Here is a 21,811-nt window from a genome sequence, read left to right as displayed (position 1 = left end):
TGTAGGAAGTCTCTACTACCTAACTACTACCAGACCAGACATTTTGTTTGCTGTTGGAATTCTCTCTAGGTTTATGCAAAAGCCTTGTGAGGGACATTGGTCTGTTGCAAAAAGAGTTCTAAGGTACTTGAAGGGAACTCAAGACTTTGGAATTAAGTATACACAGGTGGACGACTTCAGCTTGATTGGATACTCTTATTCAGACTTCGATGGAGACAAAGAAACTGGGGTATCAACTTTAGGATATGCTATGAGTCTTGGATCAGGAGTTGTCTCCTGGAGATCACTCAAACAATCAGTTCCAACGGATTCCACAACAGAAGCAGAATACGTGGCAGCAGCTGAAGCAACAAAAGAAATTGTGTGGCTCAGGAAAATTCTTGAAGATTTGCAGGTAAAACAAGTACAATCAACTCCACTCATGATTGACAATACCTCTGCAATAAAGTTGGCCAAGAACCCAAAGTTCCATGATCGAACGAAGCACATAAATTTACTAAATATCATCTGATTCGACATCATGTTGAGGCCAAAACAATCCATCTCCGTCATTGTTCCACAAATGAGCAAATTGCAGACATCTTCACCAAAGCGCTTGGAAGAGAAAATCTTGAACGATTCATAATGATGCTTGGACTCACCAACATCCCTTCAGATTAAGTGGGGGAATGTTGACACCTAATCCTTGTGATTGGGTGAATCTATGTAAATAGATAAATTAGAAATATGAACAGTCATCGGGAGATGAACTAAACAGTCTCTCCCTCATGTATATAATAAAGACCTACCTGATAGAATAACACACACGAATCATTTTTGTCTTATGGAGTTACTGCTTGGCCTGACAATTTTGACATTGTTTCCAACTTTGTTGTCTTGATGTACTTGGTGCAACAATAGCAGTTGTAATTTCCCTGTGCGTAGCTCGAACATCGAGTTTTCTTGATTTTCCAAACATAGTGAATTCCTTTGATATATTTTCAGTGATATTCATATGTGTCTTCTTTCTTTTAGCATCTTGGACACCCAAAATATTCGTGGCATGTTTTATTTTATTATGTCTGATCAACCCATGTAGTATCTGAGATTGTGAAACAACTAAATTTTTCTCAAAATGTTGTCGAATGATGTTATTTACATGGTCTCTAACAGTGCGAGTAGGGATAGGATCCCCAAGGTCCTCTATTATGCTTGCATCCAAATTTTCTGCAAACAGTCCACCCCTTTCCAAACTACTACAACTCCCTATTATACTGTCAACTTGAGAGGAAACATTTTTCTCTTCCAATGGTTGATCAGCTTGATAGGAAAAATCTTATTCCCCCATTGGTTGATTAGCTTGACATGGCACATTTTGTTCCCCTAGTGACAATTTATCAACTTAATAGGGCACATGTTCTTCTAGTGGTTGATCTGGTCCATAGGGCACATCTTGATCATCATTTGGTTGATCAGATTGATGGGACACATCTTCTCCCTCATGTGATTGTTCAATTTCCACCCCTGCATAGTGGAATACAAAATATAGTATTTGTAAGTCAAGTGAATCATCATCATAAGACAAGTGAATAGTAAATCTACATATGTTTATTTAATAAATCACAATAGGTGGAAGATCATGATATGGCTTGATAGTAGGAAACTAGGTAGCAGAAGTTGACATGGACCAAGGGTTATAAGCTTAAACATGAAAAGAAAAGGGTTTTGAGCTCAGGGAAAGATAGGTTGAAGAAGACCGCACAGGTAAAGGTATTGGTCCATGTGTCAACAAAAAGGGTGATTCAAAATATGATGAAAGGTAAAACCATTTCTCCTCACTCAACAAAAATCAATTTTGAAACCCTAGGGTTATATTCACAAACCCTATGGAAAGGTTAAATGGAAAACAAGTTGATAGTTGGAAACTAGGTTGCAGAAGTTGACATGGATCAAGGGTTATAAGTTGAAACATGTAAATAAAATGGTTTCGAGCTAAGGGAAAGATGGGTGAAAGAAGAGTGCACCAGTAAAGGTATCAGTCCCTGTGTCAACAAAAAGGGTGATTCTGAATATGATGAAAGGTAAAATAATTCATCCTTGCTCAAAAAATCAATTTGTAAACCCTAGGTTTCTAGTCACATGGACCAAGGGTTTTATGTTGAAACATGAAAAGAAAAGGGTTTTGAGATCAGGGAAAGATGGGTCGAAGGAGGGAGTAGGTCAGTAAAAGTATCAGTCCCTACGTCAACAAAAAGGGTGATTCAGAATATGATGAAAGGTAAAATCTCCAACATATATGAAAGGTAAAATGATTTTCATGATAATGTGGATTGTATGTAGGAGTCACCTGAAGATGATATAATCCATATGAAACATGTAACCAATGAAAATCATTATATTCTGACAAATAAATTAGTTAGAAAGAAAGGAAATAAATCAACAACAGCTGAGACTGTTACATTTGTAAGCACACCTGAACACATACATTTTCTTTAGAAAAATAAAATGAATCATATACATAAGACAAAGTGAAAAATAAATGGTGAATTTTCCCTTTAACTCGAATGTGTGAAAAAAATCAACAAGAAAGGTTTATCTAAGGTTTTTCATATGACAAAAATTCCTAAAAAGACCTAACGCCCTTCTACTCAAATAGTAACTGGGCCTTGTGAAGATTTTAGAATAACACATTGGGGCCACGTCATGAAGTCACTCGCAACACTACCATAAGCCAAAAAACCAACCAAAGTATGGAGAGGGTTATAGTGGTCATTCGTACTTAGGCTACGTCCTAAAAGAGCTCGTGACACTTCCAGTAGCCCTACCAAGATCACCTCAGGTATAAGTGCTCCCGCACCTCAAGCTATAGGGAAATATGCTCTAATATTTAGCCACTAAGTAACCTATGTCCAGTGGGAATGGATGAATATCAGCTTTTGGTTCTCAGTTTTAGACCCAGAACCCCTACCACATATCCGGAGACAACATGAAGGCCTGTGATAATCTGTCACCTAGGCCTTACCTCCTTCACGAGTTTCTCTCCATGTACCAGATTTTTCATTGGATGATGTAGTATTTTAATATCCATAAAAGACAATTTTCTATGTTTCAATGTGAAAAACAACCATGATGGCTTATGTGCCTTTTATCGTTATGAACCTAGCCTAAAATATAAATTATCTTATGGCCCCTGTGGGGAATTTAGTGTATTCATGTTAAGATTGTTTTTAGAAAGGCTTTGCTTCACTTAGGGTGTGCAAAAAAATATAAGCTCAAATAAATTACGCACAAATATTCCACAAAGAAGATACCCTTTATACAAAGTTTAAGTGATCTTAGTGTGTGGGGTGAATATATGTGCAAGTGAAATTGTGAGCATACAAAATGTGAATTGATGTGGATATGCAGTGATCCTTTACCTTTCTTTTAATTAAATTATGTGAGGTTTGTTCTTTGCAAGAAAAGAAAATATTTGTGGGTGATGGGCCACTTACTTCTTTCCTAATTGTATTATGTGAGCATATGTTTGAGTGAAAAAATTCAAAGTAGAATATAAGAAATTACTTTACTTATAATGGTTAGTAAACCAAATTGGTTAGTAGTGATGGTGTGTGAAAGGTGAATCTAGTGCACATACAAAGTGTTTGAATTGAAGTATGTGGATATGTGGTTCATGATCCTTTAATACAATTCCTCTAATTACACTATGTGATGTTTGTTCCTTTCAAGAAAAGAAATGATGTGTGGATGATGGACCACTTAATTCTTTCTTAATTATACTATGTGAGCATATGTTTGTGTGAAAATTTCCAAAGTAAAATATAAGCCTTAATTACTCTACTTGTAATGGTTAGTATAGCAAATTGGTTAGTAGTGATGGTGTGTGCAAGGTGAATCTAGTGCACATACAAAGTGTTTGAATTGAAAGTATGTGTGAAATATGTATTATATAGTTATAATGTGTGAAATAAGTGAAGCATTTGACATTTTTCAAGATTAGTTCTTTTTAGCAACAATTTTTCGTTTCTTCAAGGGACTATATAAATCCTAAACTAAAAGTGAGTTCTACAACGAAGTGAAGCATTTCAAGATCTTTTTCTCTTAGCAACAATTTTTATTTCTTCAAAAGACTATATAAATCCCAAACTAAAAGTGATCCCTACTGTAACAAGAAAGGTATTATATTTTTGTTCATATATATCATATACCAAACATTTAAATGATTAAATCTACTCATTTGTATAATAATTCATAAGGTTGTTGAACTAAAGACTAATATAAATTAAGTTTAAATTCTTATATAGGAAACTTCTAAATGTACATATTTCAGAGGGAATTATTACTTAAAGAAAATGATGATGTGGTGAATCTTTTGAATTTGAGAGAATGGAAGATTCTATAAAAATCAAGCTATTTATTACCAAATTGAAGGTTCAAAATGAGATAAAATAAATTTAAAAAAAAAAAAAAAAAAATCTATATCTATAAATTCATACAAATTTAATCAACTATAAGATAAATTGTGATTTAGAAACCATACAATACATAAATACACACTCCATGATACATGATCCGGATTTAAACAGGAACGCAACAAATTACAGAGATAACCATATACACAAAGATGCAGCGGAAATAATACTTCATTTCATTAATGGAAAATACTGAAATATGCTTACAACCAGAAATGGAAATAAACCAGCTAGGGCGATGGTAGCTTATCTCTGAGAAAAGATGTGGTGGCTACATGCCTCTAAACTGTGTTACAATGAGGCTCGAAGGCCTATTTATTGTTGAGAAACAATGGAAAACCCTTAACATTCCAAAACCTAACCCTAGGAGATGAAACACCAAACTATGGGCCCCGTTTGGGGGTAAGTTGGTACATCAACTTCCCGGGGTCGTAACTTTGGCATATGATCTCTGTTTGATGTGTACAATAGCTCATTATAAAGATCTATCCGAGCACTATCATTGTTGGAACGAGCAACATCGGTCCATTCCATGGACCCATGTTGCCCTTGGATTCCCCAAAAAACGTCGTTTAGGGCCTCAAAATGGCTCCGGAAGTTCACGACCTGAAAAACTGCTAAAAATAGTAAGTTGTGCTACAATTAAGGAAACTGAAAATGCTGAGAAAGTCAATGGTGGGGGTCCAGGTGGACTTGGCAGGTGGCCACCAATATCCACTTGGATCATTCCTCCCCCCTTAGGAAGTAATGGTCCCCATTGCGTTGAGCTCCTCCATGAGATGAGGAAACTTCTGCTGAACTTGTTCCCTGGTGAGCCACTTTCCCTACTGAAGGAGTTGGCCTTCTTTGACAACTCGATACAGTTGGATATTCTGTTGGCAAGTGTTCTTGATCTGTGTGTCCATGATCCAATCAGTTGCAGCTTGTTCCATGCAATCTGGATTTAATTTTGTGGGTTTGAGCTGTTCTGCAATGTCGGATGTGTCTAGAAATGGTGGAAAGTATGGTTGAAGGCAGTCCACATTGAACACTGGGTGCAGGCCAAGGAATGGGGGAATGCTGAGCTCAAATGCATTGTCTCCTATAGCCTTAGTAATGGTGTAAGGACCATATCGGAGTGGTTTCAATTTCCGATAGGCTCCAGTAAGGCGTTCCTTTTGCAAATGCAACCAGACTTTGTCGCCCACCTGAAACTTGTGTGGCACCCGATGTTGATCATGTCGCTGCTTGTACTTGGCATTTGATTTCTCAAGAATGTCATGGACCTGCTGGCGAATATGTTGGATGCGCTCAATGAAGCTGGTGGCCTTATCTGTTTCGGACTGGACATGAGCTGAGTTCATGTGAGTAGCTGCAAGGGGCATGGCCACATCAATGGGGCATAGTGGTTGGAATCCCAAACCCACCTGAAAAGGGTTATGGCCAGTGGAGCTGTGAAGAGCTCGGTTGTAGCTATGATGAACATAGGGGAGGCTCTCGTCCCATGTGCGTGGATGCTTTGAGTTATACATGCGCAGAATGTGCACAATCATCCTGTTGACAACCTCTGTCTGGCCATCAGTTTTAGGATGGAAGGCTGTGGACTTCGTGAGTTTGGTGTCCAGCATTGACCAGAGACTGGACCAAAACGTGCTGAGAAACCGACTGTCCCGATCTGAGATGATAGACTGTGGGATCCCAAAGTGTACCCACACTCGTTCAAAGAAGAGTTTAGCAGTGGCTTCTGCTGTGATATTCTTCTTGCAGGCCATCATAATGGCCATCTTCGAGAACCTGTCGACGACCACAAAAACACAGTCATTTCCATGCTTAGTGGAGGGAAGGCCTGACATGTAATCCATGGAGATGGATTCCCAAGGTCGACTAGGGGTAGGCAATGGGGTATAGAGGCCGTGCTTCTTAATGGTCGATTTGGCAATGGCACAGGCAGTACATGATCAGATGTACTTCCCAACATCCTGTCGAAGATTCGGCCAATAGAAATAATTTTGCAATACTGCCACTGTTTTCTCGACCCCGAAATGCCTAGCAGCCCGACTGTAGTGTGCTTCCCAAATCATCTTGGCACGCTCGCTTGAAGGAACACAAAGGTGCCCGAGGTGGCATAATAGGGCATCCTGGAGGTGAAAATCTGCAACATGCCGACCCTCCAAGAGTGTCTGGTATGTGTGGCCGAATTCTGGGTCGCTTTTGTAGAGAAGTGGCCAATCAGCAGTCTCGTGCCCACAAGAGTTGAGCACGGTAGTTAGCGCCATGATCGGTGGGCGACTGAGGCAATCTGCAACATTATTGGTGCTGCCTTTTTTATACTTGATATTCAAGTGAAACTGTTGCAGGTATGTAGACCACTTCTGATGGCGATCATTCTGCAATTTCCCTTGGGTCTGTATGAACTGTAGAGGTCGGTGGTTTGTGTGGATGACCGTTTCCTTCCCAAAAATGTAATGCTTCCATTGTCGACAGACCTGTACAATGGAATACATCTCTTTATCATAAGTGGGGTACTTCCGGACTGTGTCTGAAAGTGTTTCACTGTGATATGCCACTGGATGTCCATGTTGAGTAAGGACTGCCCCAATAGCATAGTCAGAGGCATCTGTCTCGACCTCAAATGGTTGTTGTAAATATGGTAACGCGAGCACTGGTGTTGTGCAGAGGGGATCCTTCAATTCCCTGAATGCCTTCTATTGAGATTCAGACCAAAACAATTTTGCTTTCGCCTCGCCCTTGGTGACTTGACTCAAGGGCCAAGAAATATGAGAAAACCCCAACACAAACCTGCGGTAGAAGTTGGCAAGACCTAAAAAGCTGCGGAGCTCTGTTAGAGTGGTTGGAGAGGGCCAATCCCGAATGACTTGGATCTTGGCCGGATCGACATGTACCCCCTGTTCATCAATGATGTATCCCAGATACTGAACCTGGGTCATGCAAAAAGTGCATTTCTCCAAATTGGAACATAGCTTGTGTTGCCGCAGTGTTTGGAGAACCTGTCGGATGTGGTGGAGGTGCTCTTCCCAACTCTGGCTGAAGATCAGAATATCATCCAAGTATACTACTACAAAGGAGTTGGTGAATGGCCGCAAGATGTCATCCATTAGCCTCATAAAGGTTGCAGGAGCATTCGTCAATCCGAAAGGCATGACCAACCATTCGAAGAGGCCCTCCTTGGATTTGAAGGCAGTCTTCCACACATCGGAGGGTTCGATTGGTACCTGGTGATATCCTGACTTCAGATCGATCTTGCTGAAATATTTCACCCCCTTTAGTTGGTCTAGGAGGTCATCAATCCGAGGAATCGGGTACCTATTACGGACAGTGATCTTGTTTAGCGCCCGATAGTCAATACAGAGTCTCCACGTCCCATCCTTCTTCTGTACCAACACGATCGGGCTCCCACAGGGCGATGAACTCAGATGGATGTGACCTTTCTGCAGGAGCTCCTGAATCTTCCTCTTGATTTCATCGTTCTCCAGAATAGAGCGCCGATAAATTGGTCCATTGGGTAGCGGCGCACCTGGGGTCAGATCGATGGAGTGCTTGACTTGACAGTGCAGAGGAACCCCTGCCGGGGAGGTGAAGATGTCCTCGTACTCCTCCACAACCTTGTCCATCTGTAGTTGTCATGCAGAGGGACCCCGTTTGGAGGCCGCGGCCACTGTCTTCTTCTTTCCTTGAGGTCGTATCTTCAGGAAAACAAATTTCCTGGTTTTGGAAATTATCTTACTGCATTGTTTTGCAGTAATCAAAGAGATGGCGGCAGGTGGTGATACCTCTGGTATCCTGAACAACTTATTTCCCAGTGTAATAATAACAGCACGGGGCCTTGATTCATACACAGCATGTCGCTTCCACAAGTATGGTTGTCCTAGTAATACATCACAAACTTCAAGGGGAGCAATGTCACACAATACCTCATCCGTGAAGGGCTTGATGTTGTATGGAAGGCGACACTGATGGCTTACGCGAAGATCTCGTCCTTGGTGAAGCCACCCAATGGTGTATGGTTGTGGATGTGCTGTGGTCGGTAAGCCCAACCGCTTCACGACCTCTGCCGAAATGAGGTTCTTTTGACTCCCGCTATCAACAATGAACTGTATCGGGGAGCCCTTTACCCACATCTGGGAGTGGAAGAGACGCTCCTCCTCCTCTGGATCTTCGGGTTCATTTTTCTGGATCTTTGCGGTAGCAACAGTGGCGCTGGGATCCGCATCAATGATCTGCTTCCCTTTTTCATACGCCTTATCGGGTTCAGACTCAGAGTCGGAACATGCATCTGATTCTGAAACCTTTAGCTCAGCCACCAGTGACTGCTTGTCCTGACACTCACTTGTGTTGTGAGTGGAGCTCTTATGGAACTCGCACCATTTTCCAGTGTCCTTCCTCGGCTTCGCAGCGCTGTTCTTTGCTTGCGGCTTCGGCTGGTTGTCTTGGGTTGTCCCGCCTTGGCTTTGTCCTTTGTTCTATGGTTTAGGGGCACCTTTCCCCTGCTTTGGATTCGCAGATCCAAAGTCTCACTTCTTTTGTTTAAACTTCTGCTCGACCTTGACGGCATATCGGTATGCTGCGCCGAGCGAGGGGATGTTTAGGAATTGTATTTCTTCCTGGATGTACTTGTGTAGGCAGCCACGGTATTTGAGTATCAAATGTTGCTCCGAATCCTTGATACCCAACTTTGTACGAAGGGTATGGAAAAGATTGGTGAACTCCGACACATCTTGGTCCCTTCCCTGCCGCAGCGTGGTCCACTTTATGTATTCATCCTCATAGCTTCCGACAGGGTAGTACTGCTCCTTGATGGCATCCCGGAACGAATCCCAGGTGGGTGCGGCTGAAAATAGTGAGCCAGTACTTTCATCCTTCTGCTCGCAGTAGGTTTCCCACCAGTCTTTGACGTGGGGGGCTGCTTTGAGAAGAGCAAAAACAATCTTTTCCCGACTCGAAAATTCATGAACAGAAAAATAACCCTCTAGCAGATTTAACCATTTATCTACGGCATCTGCGTCTATCTGACCCTCAAATATGGGGATTTCAAAATTAACTTGTACCTTAAAGGGTGTGGCGTTTCCAGAGTAGCTGCTAGAAGCCGATGCGTTGCTTCTGGGTAGCCGTTGAAGAATCTGGGCAAAGCTGTCCATCATCGCGTTCCGTTGTCGCTCGAGGGCTTCTTCGAGCAAGATTTTGATGGGATCTCCTGCCCCCTCGTCTTTCTTCTCGTCCGCCATGGGAGGCCGTCGGGATTTGCGAGGCTGGTCTTGCAAAGGTTCAACAAGTTCAAGCCCTAACTCATATCCCGACCTTGTTGGGGACATGCAAAGAAAAACAGAGAAAAAGCATACCGCTCTGATACCACTGATCCGGATTTAAACAGGAACGCAACAAATTACAGAGATAACCATATACACAAAGATGCAGTGGAAATAATACTTCATTTCATTAATGGAAAATACTGAAATATGCTTACAACCAGAAATGGAAATAAACCAGCTAGGGCGATGGTAGCTTATCTCTGAGAAGAGATGTGGTGGCTACATGCCTCTGAACTGTGTTACAATGAGGCTCGAAGGCCTATTTATTGTTGAGAAACAATGGAAAACCCTTAACATTCCAAAACCTAACCCTAGGAGATGAAACGCCAAACTATGGGCCCCGTTTGGGGGTAAGTTGGTACATCAACTTCCCGGGGTCGTAACTTTGGCATATGATCTCTGTTTGACGCGTACAATAGCTCATTAGAAAGATCTATCCGAGCACTATCATTGTTGGAACGGGCAACATCGGTCCATTCCATGGACCCATGTTGCCCCTGGATTCCCCAAAAAAAACGTCGTTTAGGGCCTCAAAATGGCTCCGGAAGTTCAGGACCCGAAAAACTGCTAAAAATAGTAAGTTGTGCTACAATTAAGGAAACTGAAAATGCTGAGAAAGACAATGGTGGGGGTCCAGGTGGACTTGGCAGGTGGCCACCAATATCCACCTGGATCAATACAATAAGGAACCTATTCAAATAATTTTTAAGTATGTTAATATTTGAAAGCCTACTATACAAAATCAAATTAGTTGGAAAAAATTATTCATTAGAAGCACCATATCATTTAATGTTTTAAAACATGTAACTAAAATTACCATAAAATAATAGTAAGAATATCTTTCTTAAAGGAAGAACTTATCATAACTATAGAGAATTTCACAATTCCAAATAAAAAGTGGAAGAAATGTGGGATGAGAAGGACAATGAAATTGTTGATAAGCAAACAAAAATAAATCAAGATATAGAGGTTTTAGTGGATTTAGAGAACAAGGAAGATGCTTCAAGATCTTATCAATAATGAATGTACATTGTTATCATTTGTGGTGAAGAGGGGCACAAATTATTTGAGTGTTTTTTTTTGGGAGAATGTACATGGAAATTTTAACACAACAATCAAGTAGGGCACAAGGAGGGGTAAGAGGACTTTAAAAACTATATGTTTCTATAAGGAACCTTTTTTATGCACGTGCAAAGATGGATATCCAATGTCTTGTATGTTTTCAATTATTTTCATCAAATCTTAAAATAAAGAACTCTTCTTTTACTTTTGAACCATATTTTTCAATATATTTCGCGATTACATATGTCAAGAAACAACTAGATAAATTTAATCAACATTAAATTTCCACAGTCTAGGAATATTAACATTGTAAACATTTCTAGCATATCATCAATACATGCATGCAAATTCATTTCTTTTGCATTTTTTTATTTATGAATTTAATATTGATTAATCACATGAGTCTTCCATGGAACATTATAGTTATATGCAATAATACACTCCTTTTTGTGCAAGCACGAATATACACTACACCTTGTATGTCTTTAAAAAACTCGTTCTTTTTAAAAAATTCTCATAACCTTAATGTGAGAATTGAAAGAAGATAATTTTGAGGTTTTCAAAGGGAGGGATCATGATTTAGGATTCAAATAACCATTAAATTTTATATATAATGATGAATGTTACAAAAGTTTAATGTTGTTATATATATGTTTAACAAACAATGTATTCTCAGTTCATACACATTGGAAGTAGGTATATTCTTGGTCTGTGTAGATCTTATCAAATCTTCTCTCTTTTAACTCCTATTTTGGATATCAAACATTATTCAAACTAATGTTTATAGGTTTTGGAACACCTACGTGACAACCATTTTTGTTAATACCTCTTGTAAATAAATTTCCATGAATTGTAATTCATGTTAGTAATATATGGAAATTATGTTCCAATGGTTTTCTTTAATTAAATCACATCCTTAGTTTTTGTGGGTTATCTTAAACCATTACAATTCAAAGGTGGTTCATAATTTGCATGAATTCAAGTGGTTTCAAAAAATTCCAATAAACCATGGTTTCAAGTAGTTTTCAATAATTTGCATGGTTTCAAGTGGTTTTCAATCATTTGCATGGTTTCAAGTGTTTTTATTTAGTTGTTGTTACATATCATTTTTTAACTACATTTTTTTATTTTCAATGCTTATTTTATCTTAGTTTTATTGTTTCATTTTCCATTTGTTTCTAGTTTTCAATCATATTTCTTAATGCATAAAATATGGAGCAAGTAATATTAGAAGTGAGACAATTTGAATTACTTGTATTTGCATGAACTTCTTGTTCTCTCAATGTCTGACATCTTTTTATCATCCTTTCCGTAGCTTTCTCTTGTATTTCCTCTATGGATGGCAATACATTTTCTTTTCTAGATCTCAATCTCCAATTTCCCATGTTTGTTGTGAATATTTGTGTAATTTCTATGCTCTGATATTTCTCTATGAAATAATGTTTGTTGTTTTTTTTTGCACAATCGAATTTAGACACTAAACTATTTGTCGATAACAAAGGCTCAATTGAGCCCTTGAGCCATATGGTTCATCATTAATACCATTAATAAAAATTGGTAAGGGTGCAAGTGGTTTAGCTTTTTAATGGCTTGATAGTATCGTTGGTTAATCACGTTGGATTCGTGAAAGGATCCTCTATCCAATGGCATATGAATTTGACACTTTCGAATTCATATGATATGTTTCATATAATTTCTTTTAAACATAACACTCGAAATTTTTTTGGATAGTTTCAGCGGAGTTGAATAAAAAATCAATAACATAAAATATACACAATGAAAAAAATTCAAAAAATACTACTATCATCATTTATGAGTCCTCTTCAAAAGGGTACTCTTCGTTTTTAAATTTATTTAAAGAGTTGAAAAAGATCTTACGTGAACACATATGTCTCCAAAATGCAATTGAAATATTACTTCGCCAACTTCGAAAAATAATAAAAAAATATAATTTTGCATAAAAAAATATTAATATGAAAAACTTATTTCTCTCCATGTAGATCATGATATATATATATATATATATATATATATATATTACACATTTTAGACTAAGTTATGCTACATGAACACACTCATACCTCTTTAAGTTTTGCAAAAATTTGCAGGGACATATATTGCATTTAATGGAAAATTGAGATATTATACAACACTAAAATGCAAAAAATATCATTAGGACAACAATATAATTCTCCACATGTTGTCTTTTACTCCGGAGCAAAATTCATAATTCTTATATGAATTTTGAAGGGTGCAATTCGATAAATGAGAAAAAACTTGAAATTTCATTGGCATATTTGACCCAAAAATGTAACTCATCTTCATACTTTCACCCAACCATAAATTATAATTTTTTTGAACCAAAATTAAATCAAAGAAATTTAAAAAAATTGACATTTGTTTATATGTAGATCGAGAATATCAATGTACTTTTTATTGTTATATGCAATTGGAATGGTTATTCTTTCAATTAGACATAAATTATAAAAAAATTAGGCCAAAATTAAATTAGAGAAATTTAAAAAAATTGACTTTTATATATGGATCAAAAAATCTAAACATTAAGTTTCATGAAGATTTATATGTAAATTCACAAATATTTTCAGATTCTCATATGTGTGAATAATTGTTTTAAAGATATTCTCACATGAAAATGGGACTTCAAATCCTTTTAGTAAGCTACCACAAATATCGCTATATACTATCATAGTATTACAACATAAACATTCATCAAGTTCACTAAATCCAGTGCACTGAAAGCGTATATGTTATTTCAAAATTGTTAAACCCGAAAGAATAAATATATTGTATTAAAAATGGCATCATAAATATATTTTTGATTTAATTACGAACAAATATTGAATTTTTTTTAATACTGTATAAAAAACATGAGAACGTCGGCTTTAAAGGAATGTTCGAAATTGTTTTCTTTATGAATAAAATCTATAAGGATATTTCTTTAGCTCATCGTCATAATTATATTATATTATTATTAATAATAAATTATTTCACTTTATAATTTGACATCTACTACCATTTTCAAGACAACCCACATAATTGTGTTATACATCCTTAAGTGTGTATTATTCTTAATATATTATCATAAATTATACTCTTATGAATTATGTGGCATGTGATCATAAAAGTTAAAGGAAAGTGATACAATTCAATTTTTTAAGTAGAGAAGCTAATTTCAAAGGGTTTTTAGATGCATCTCATATTGATTTGGATTTCACTTTGTAATAAGTTGATTTCAGTGTAAATTGTAATTTCTAATGCATTAATTTTAATGTATTTCTTTATTCTAGAAATTGGTGTAGAAATAAAAATCGAAATATATATATAAAAGTATGTATGTTGAAATTAACGAAATAGAAATTGAATATAGATTTACATGTATACTAAAGTCAATGTGATAGAAATTGATATGTATGTTTAAAGCAAATGCTAAATCAAGAGGATTTTTTTTAAGTGGAGAATTTAAATGGAAGGGTTCCTATTGAGTGAATAAGCTAAATGCAAAGAATTTTAAAATAGATTTAGGGTTAATATTGTTTTCAACTTTAACTTATAATGCATTGAATAAATTTCAGTTAGCAACACATTGATTTATTGATTTATGTGTACTTATTCATCTTAAAAATTGATGATGAAGTAAAAAAGGAAATTGAAATTGAAATAAAACTTTAGGTAGAAATAAAAATTGCCATATACATTGAAATCAACAATTATGTACATGTATACTAGATAGAAATAAAAATTGAAATATACACTCAAATCAATACATTAGAAATTGACCTCTACACTGAATCAACACATTTGAAAATTGATATGTGCACTAAAATAAAATTAAAAAAAAAAATAAATTGAAATAAAACTTTAGGTAGAAATAAAAATTGGCATGTACATTGAAATCAATAATTATGTATACGTATACTAGATAAAAATAAAAATTGAAATACACTCAAATGAATACATTAGAAATTGACCTCTACATTGAATTAACACATTTGGAAATTGATATGTACACTAAATCAATACATTGATTTTAGTGTACATACGTTGATTTCAATGTACATTTTTCATCATTCAACATTGCTACTTTATTTCTATTCAAATTACTCCTCACATCATTCTTGAAGTATACGTTTGAATGACAATCTTTATTTTTTCAAAAAACTAAAGCTGAGTAATTTTAAAACAACCAAATTCATCTCACACATACACAATTTTGACCCTCTACAAATTGTGTCACTATACTAAAAATTAAAAAAGAAAGGTTGACATTGATATTTCTCGATAATACCTCTATAATTTTAACCAATTAAAGAAATTGAGTAAACTTTAAATGATTAGATTAGTATTAAACATATACATAATGTTGATCATTTAGAGATTGTGTCAGTATAATAAGAATTGAAGATAGATTGACATTAATAACTTTTGATAATATTCTCTATACTTTCAAGTTAATAAGGAAAGTGAAAAAACTTCAAATGATCAAATTAATCTTAGACATATGCATATACATAATGTTGATTGTCTGCAGATTTTGTGTGGTTATTCACAATTAAAACTAGCATAAATCTATCTTAACTATGAATTTGTCAAGCATAAAAGAAAAATATAAAATCTCTTGATACGTAAACCTTTCCTCAAATTTTGCATTATAAAATAAGTTTACAACTGAAGAGAATCAATAGTTTTAAACATTCAATAAATCCAAAGTTGAAATAAATGTAAACTAATATTTTATAATAATATATGTCAATACAATTATTTTTAAATTATATATATATATATATATATATATATATATATATATATATATATATTATCTAAAATATAATGGTAAAAGTTTGCAAGAGAATCAATAACCTTGTACATTTCACTATCAATCATTAAATTAAATTTGTTAAACCAAACCTAGTGCTCAAATAATAACATTTACTGACAACTAAGATTATATATGAAGTTTGAGTTGAGGGTGCGAAGGGTGGGGTAACTTGAACCCTAATTGTCTTAGCCCTTTAATTCATTCCTCCTTCCATCATTGTCGGTGGTCTTCTTCATTTGTAGGTGTGGTTTCATTTGCTTCTCACAAGTGCTCTTTGGTGGGGGTTTGTTGAGCGTTTGGTTTTGTTGTCGGGTTTTTCCTGCTACTTGCCACCACCTAGTCTTTTGTTGTCATTGTTTAGAGCCATGTTTCGATGTTTTGAGCATCCTTACTTGTATATGGGATTGTTGTCATATTCTCTTGGGATTTTGGCCTTACTTTTTGTCATTCGGGGGTTTAATTTTCCATCGCCTGAACAGTGTTCATTAGTGCTTGGTTCAAGGTTGTCATCAATCATGGGCTTTGTGGCCCTATTGCCTGTCACCCATTTTTGGGCCATGGCTATTCAGCTATGCATCTTTGTTGTAGTGGCATGGGTTGTTTTCATGTGCACTATTCATGGTACTTGCCATCATTTTGTCTAGTGCTCCTGGCTATCCCTCAGCTCCTCTATGGGGTTTGTCCTTTGTAATGTCTACAACCTTTAAGGATTTTGTTGGTAAGCCTTTGTGCCATTTTTTATGTATGTTTTTGGGCCTACTCATGGATGCATTTCTAGCCTTGTAACATAGGTTCTGTGTTTTTGTATAGATCCTAGGGCTTTTAAATAATGACTTCTCATAACGGTTTTTGTATGCGAGGCCCTTGGGGTCATTTTTCTTGTTGGCCCTTTCAGGTTTTTTCTTCTGTTGGAGATTTCTTTCTTAGTATGTTTCTCTTGGAATTCAAAAACACATACAAAATGTAATTTTATTCTTTTGTTGAATAAAATTATGTTTCAATTTTCTTTAGAAAAAATAAAAATAAAAACTAAACTAAAATTGTAATATCCAGTTATAAGTGTGTTATGTTTTAAATAACACATAAGCGTTGAAGGAGTTTAGCTCAAGCAGTAGAGGTACACATTATGTTTATGGTCTTGGCAGGTTCAAAACTATAAAAACATGTTCTACTTGGTGAAAAGTGTGAAAACACATATAAATTAGTTATACTCGATCATCTCATAATCATTTTGTTGAAAAAAAAAACAACACATAAGCATTGTACCATGCATATTGCACAAATTCTTTTGTTGAAAAAAAACAACACATAAGCATTCTACAATGCCTATTGCACAAATTCTTAAATTCAAACAATGTGAATACATTTCATAAAACTTTAGCACCAAGGTATCAATTTTTAATGACCATTTTAACATTTAAGATCCTTTTATACGACTTTTGAGTGGTTTATTTAACCTTCAAATAGGTCAAGCTTCATTCTCAAATGCCAACAATTCCTTATAGTGCTTCTATATCATGGTTTATTTAACCTTCAAATAGGTCCAGCTTCATTCTTAAATGCCAACAATTCCTTATAGTACTTCTATATCATGGTTTAATGCATAGTGAATTGCTTATAGTTCACTTTAGCACCAAGGTATCAATTTTTAATGCCCATTTTAGTATTTACGAGCCTTTATACTACTCATGAGTGGTTTATTTAACCTTCAAATAGGTCAAGCTTCATTCTTAAATTCCAACAATTCCTTATAGTGATTCTATATCATGGTTTAATGCATAGTGAATTGCTTATAGATCACTTTAGCACCAAGGTATCAATTTTTAATGCTCATTTTAGCATTTACATGCCTTTTACCCTACTCATGAGTGGTTTATTTAACCTTCAAATAGGTCAAGCTTCATTCTTAAATGCCAACAATTCCTTATAGTGCTTCTATATCATGGTTTAATGCATAGTGAATTGCTTATAGTTCATAGAAGTAGTGTTGAGTGCTTAAGTTGATAATGTTGAACCATCTTTAGTATGCCTAATCTTTACTTAATAATGTTCAACCATCTTTGGTGTGCCTAATCTAAGAATTAGGTATGTGTATTAGTTATGGGTCTATCTCATGAATTGGGTTCTTATGTCAAATATTTTATTCAGAAGAAACATCTCATGTGGGGTTGTGTTGATGGTTGATTTATTTTAAAAGTGGATGGCTTAATGTGTAATATTATATATTAAAATTTTAAATGATTTTTTGGAAGATAATATTTTTGCAACACATTAATCCATAAATTATATGTTTTTCTTATTTTTGAAATACTAAATATATTATTTATAAAAGATACATATTCCATAATGCATAAACATTCTATGGAAATGTAATTAAAATTAATTATATTCAATACTATAAACTTATTTTAAAATTAAAATGTTTTTTTTTCCAACTATAACCATGTTTAAGGCCTAGGCCTCGAGACTCAAAGATTCATGTCTAAAACCTCCTAATCTCACTCATATCTCACTTATAAGCCAAATATCCCTTAGAAAAATCTTGTGCAGTGGTTTTGAAACTTTTCCTTACCTTAATTCACAGACTAAAGCCCTTATTTTCCTCCCATGATCAAGGTCTCAAGATCCATTCGTAATACACAAAACCTGCCGATGACACCCAGATCCCACTTGTACACCAAATATCCCCTAAAAAGCATCTAAATGGTGGTTGGTTTTAGTTTCCTTTCACCAAACTTGAGGTAAATCGATAAATATCAATCGCACTTTCTATTAAAATTTAATGATGAAAATTTCAATTTTACACATGTTTAAAATAACAACCCTTGAAAATTGCATTGTTCATGAGAATTTCATTATAGAGTGAAACGATTATTTTTAAATAATCTTGTTAACATTCTTATGATAATAAGAAAAAATGAACACATTAAATATGTGAAATTTTCATAATATTGTATGTTTGTCTTTGTTAAATTTTGAAATTCACCCAAATATTTTACCATGTGAAAACATTTGTATGATCATGTTTTCCCACCTTTTTATCATAATTTATTTTGTTATTTTTTAGTTGATATATTAAGTTTATAGAATATAGAGATGAAAAAAAAGGGTGAGTTATTTAAAAATTAAAGATTTAATCTACCTACCATCCACATTATTTTTATGAGGTAGAACTAGGTATGTAGAACAAAGCTTGGGCACATGGAAAATTATGGAGCAGATAGATAATACATATTATGAGTACTACCATCGGCCTTTCATAGAAGGTCTATAAATAGGCCTTGATCATGTTTGAGCACACTTCATCTTTTTTTATTATGTTTCATTTCTGAGATAATTTTCCTAGATGGTAAGAAGCTTTTTTATTTGACTATGTATTTATGTAAGTGATAAACTTATCAGAAAAGACTTGGAAAAGGCTTTATAGATATGTTATTTTTGTTTTTGGATGGATGGTCTTTCTTCAAAACAATCCTTATGCACCTTTTTGCATATACAAAATGTAATTTTCATTTTTATTAATAAAAATTACAATTTTTCTTTCAGACAAAAAAAAATGATGTGGAACTAACTTATAAAAATGTACTACGAAAATATAACAAAGACAATATTTTAAAACCTAGGATTTAATCGTATTAGAAATAATAAGTATATTGCAAAAATAAACAATAAATCCAAGATAGGAACTACTAGTGTGAGCATGCATTACTATAGCATTAAAAACATGATGTTCATTATATCAAGCAATTGTCATTTTTTCTCCTTTTTCACTTAATACATGGGCTCTTGTATTTATACTTGAGTATCTAACCAATTAACTTGAAATCATGTTGACCTAGTCAACTTAATCATGTAAGATGGTCCCAAATGGCTGAATAGGTCCATAACATTTGTGCCTATCCAACCCTAGACTCATTGGTTACAATCAATGTACATGTTACAATACAGTAAGCACTCATGTGCATTATAACAACCTATTGATTTCAATATAGTAAGCATATCAACACACTAATTGTACACCGTGTTAATTTGGCTTATTACATATTCCAATGTTTTATCAATTTATTTACATTTTTTTATTCCTAATACATTTCTCTCTCTCTCATATATCTATATATATATATATATATATATATATATATATATATATATATATATATATATATATATATACACACACACGCGCACGCACACACACACAACCATGTGTATCCCAACTATTTTTTCTGATTTATCAATTTCATAATTTTTATGATGCCAATTTTTTTTTGTTCATGCATTCTCAATTAAGGGGGTAAAATTTATATATAAATTTTACAAAAATTATCATGAGATATAAGATTTACAGTCCTTTCATCTATTAATAGTTATAATTTCTTGAGAAAAATACAAAAACAATTAGTCTGTAAACCCTCAGATAAGGTTAAACTCTTGAGAAAGGGTTTTAAAAATGTAGATTGATTTTTTTTAACAATTTATTGATTTTTTTCATGAGTTTGAAACCCTCATTAAACTACTAATAGAGTATACATGTTGACCAAACCCTCGTCTAAGAGAATGTGTAACTTGAATATTCTTATCAAAAAGTGTGACCATCTCCATGGATTTCCCCATGGTGAAGACTTAACCCATATATTTTGTGCAAAACCTACTAATGGTGCTTGTATCTCACTTGGAAACCAAAGATACTAGAGAGAGAACATGTTTAATGGTTTCAGGCCCTTTTCATGGTGCTTAAGCACAATAATATTTATTTTGGGACTAACACCCTTATTTTCCTCCCTTGACCATGGAAAAGGCGTTATTGTCCTTATATGGCATGGCACACCCATAATATGTCACTTGAAGGGAAATAACCCTCTTGAAAAATCATGTGTGATGGTTTGAAGTCCTTTTCATGGCACTTAGGCCTCCAAATCTTCATTTATGATCTAAGTCTTATGTTTTTCTCCCTCCCCTTTGGTTGAGGACTTGAAACCCATTACTAAGAAAATAAATTGTCCTTGAAATGAAGAGAAGTCAATTCAAGTATTCCACTTTAGTCTATCTAGAATATCGTGCATGTTCATAAGTTTTGTTATTTATTTAATTATTATGTGATCGTATATAACCTTGTCTTATTTGATTATTTCTACATGTATTTGCATTGAAAATGAAAATACTAACTTTCCTATGTGTGATGTCGTTGTGCAAGCTCCTACTTCATCGATCCCATCAACATAGGTAGGTGTTACAGGTGAAATTATGAGAAAGTGTGAAAAAACCTCACTTTTATTGAAAAATCGTCCTAACAATAGAGAAAAGTTGGCTGAATTCTGAAAAACCTAAAATGTATAGCAATGGTCTTCATATTTGCATATAAAACTGTTAACAAAAATCATTGCAATACACTGAAAATGAAAGTAAATATGGGACACAATAGTAATGGAACTCAACGAAAATAATTTTTTTAATTATTATTATTAGTATAAATGGAAAATACCCCATAGAACTAGAAAGCATAGACACGGGTCGATACCATCCTCCTCTATGTGTCACATTCTCCCTTACTTCACAATGGGTTGTTTCTCTCTCTTCTATGCATGCAAGGGGGAAATGGATGAATGGAACTTAGACACAGGTTCATAAGTTCAACGATGATAAATGGTCATGAGCCAATGGTGAAGGAAGAACCTTTCTATTTATAATAAAATGTTAGATTAGACTAGATTTAGTCAAATAATAAAATATTTGGTTGACTAGACAAGATCTAACCATTATGAGTATTTATTATTTTGGGAGAGGAAAATATTAGAGAAATGAGAGTGTATATAGAAATGGTTAATAATATTGATTTAGCTAACTAACTCAAAAAATAATGATTAATTAAGTTAATTGAGAAAAATGGATGAAATAATTAATAAATGAAAATGATTTATTAATTATTTCTAGGCAATATGGTCAAAAAGAGTTAAAGATAATTACTAAATAATGATTTAGTAATTATTTCATGGGAGAAAAGTGAAACTATTAAGGAATAATGAATAAATAATAATTTATTTAATTGTTCCTAAAAAATGGTAAAAGTGGGTGAAAATAAAATTAATTATTTTCACATAAATGGGTAAATAGATGAAAATAACATGAAATTAATTAACAATTTTCTAGGTTATTTT

This window comes from Pinus tabuliformis, chromosome 5_1, assembly GCF_031772625.1.
Source record: "Pinus tabuliformis cultivar Carrire ecotype Pingquan chromosome 5_1, CPIR1, whole genome shotgun sequence".
Taxonomy (NCBI): domain Eukaryota; kingdom Viridiplantae; phylum Streptophyta; class Pinopsida; order Pinales; family Pinaceae; genus Pinus; species Pinus tabuliformis.
This window is presented reverse-complemented; position numbering follows the sequence as displayed.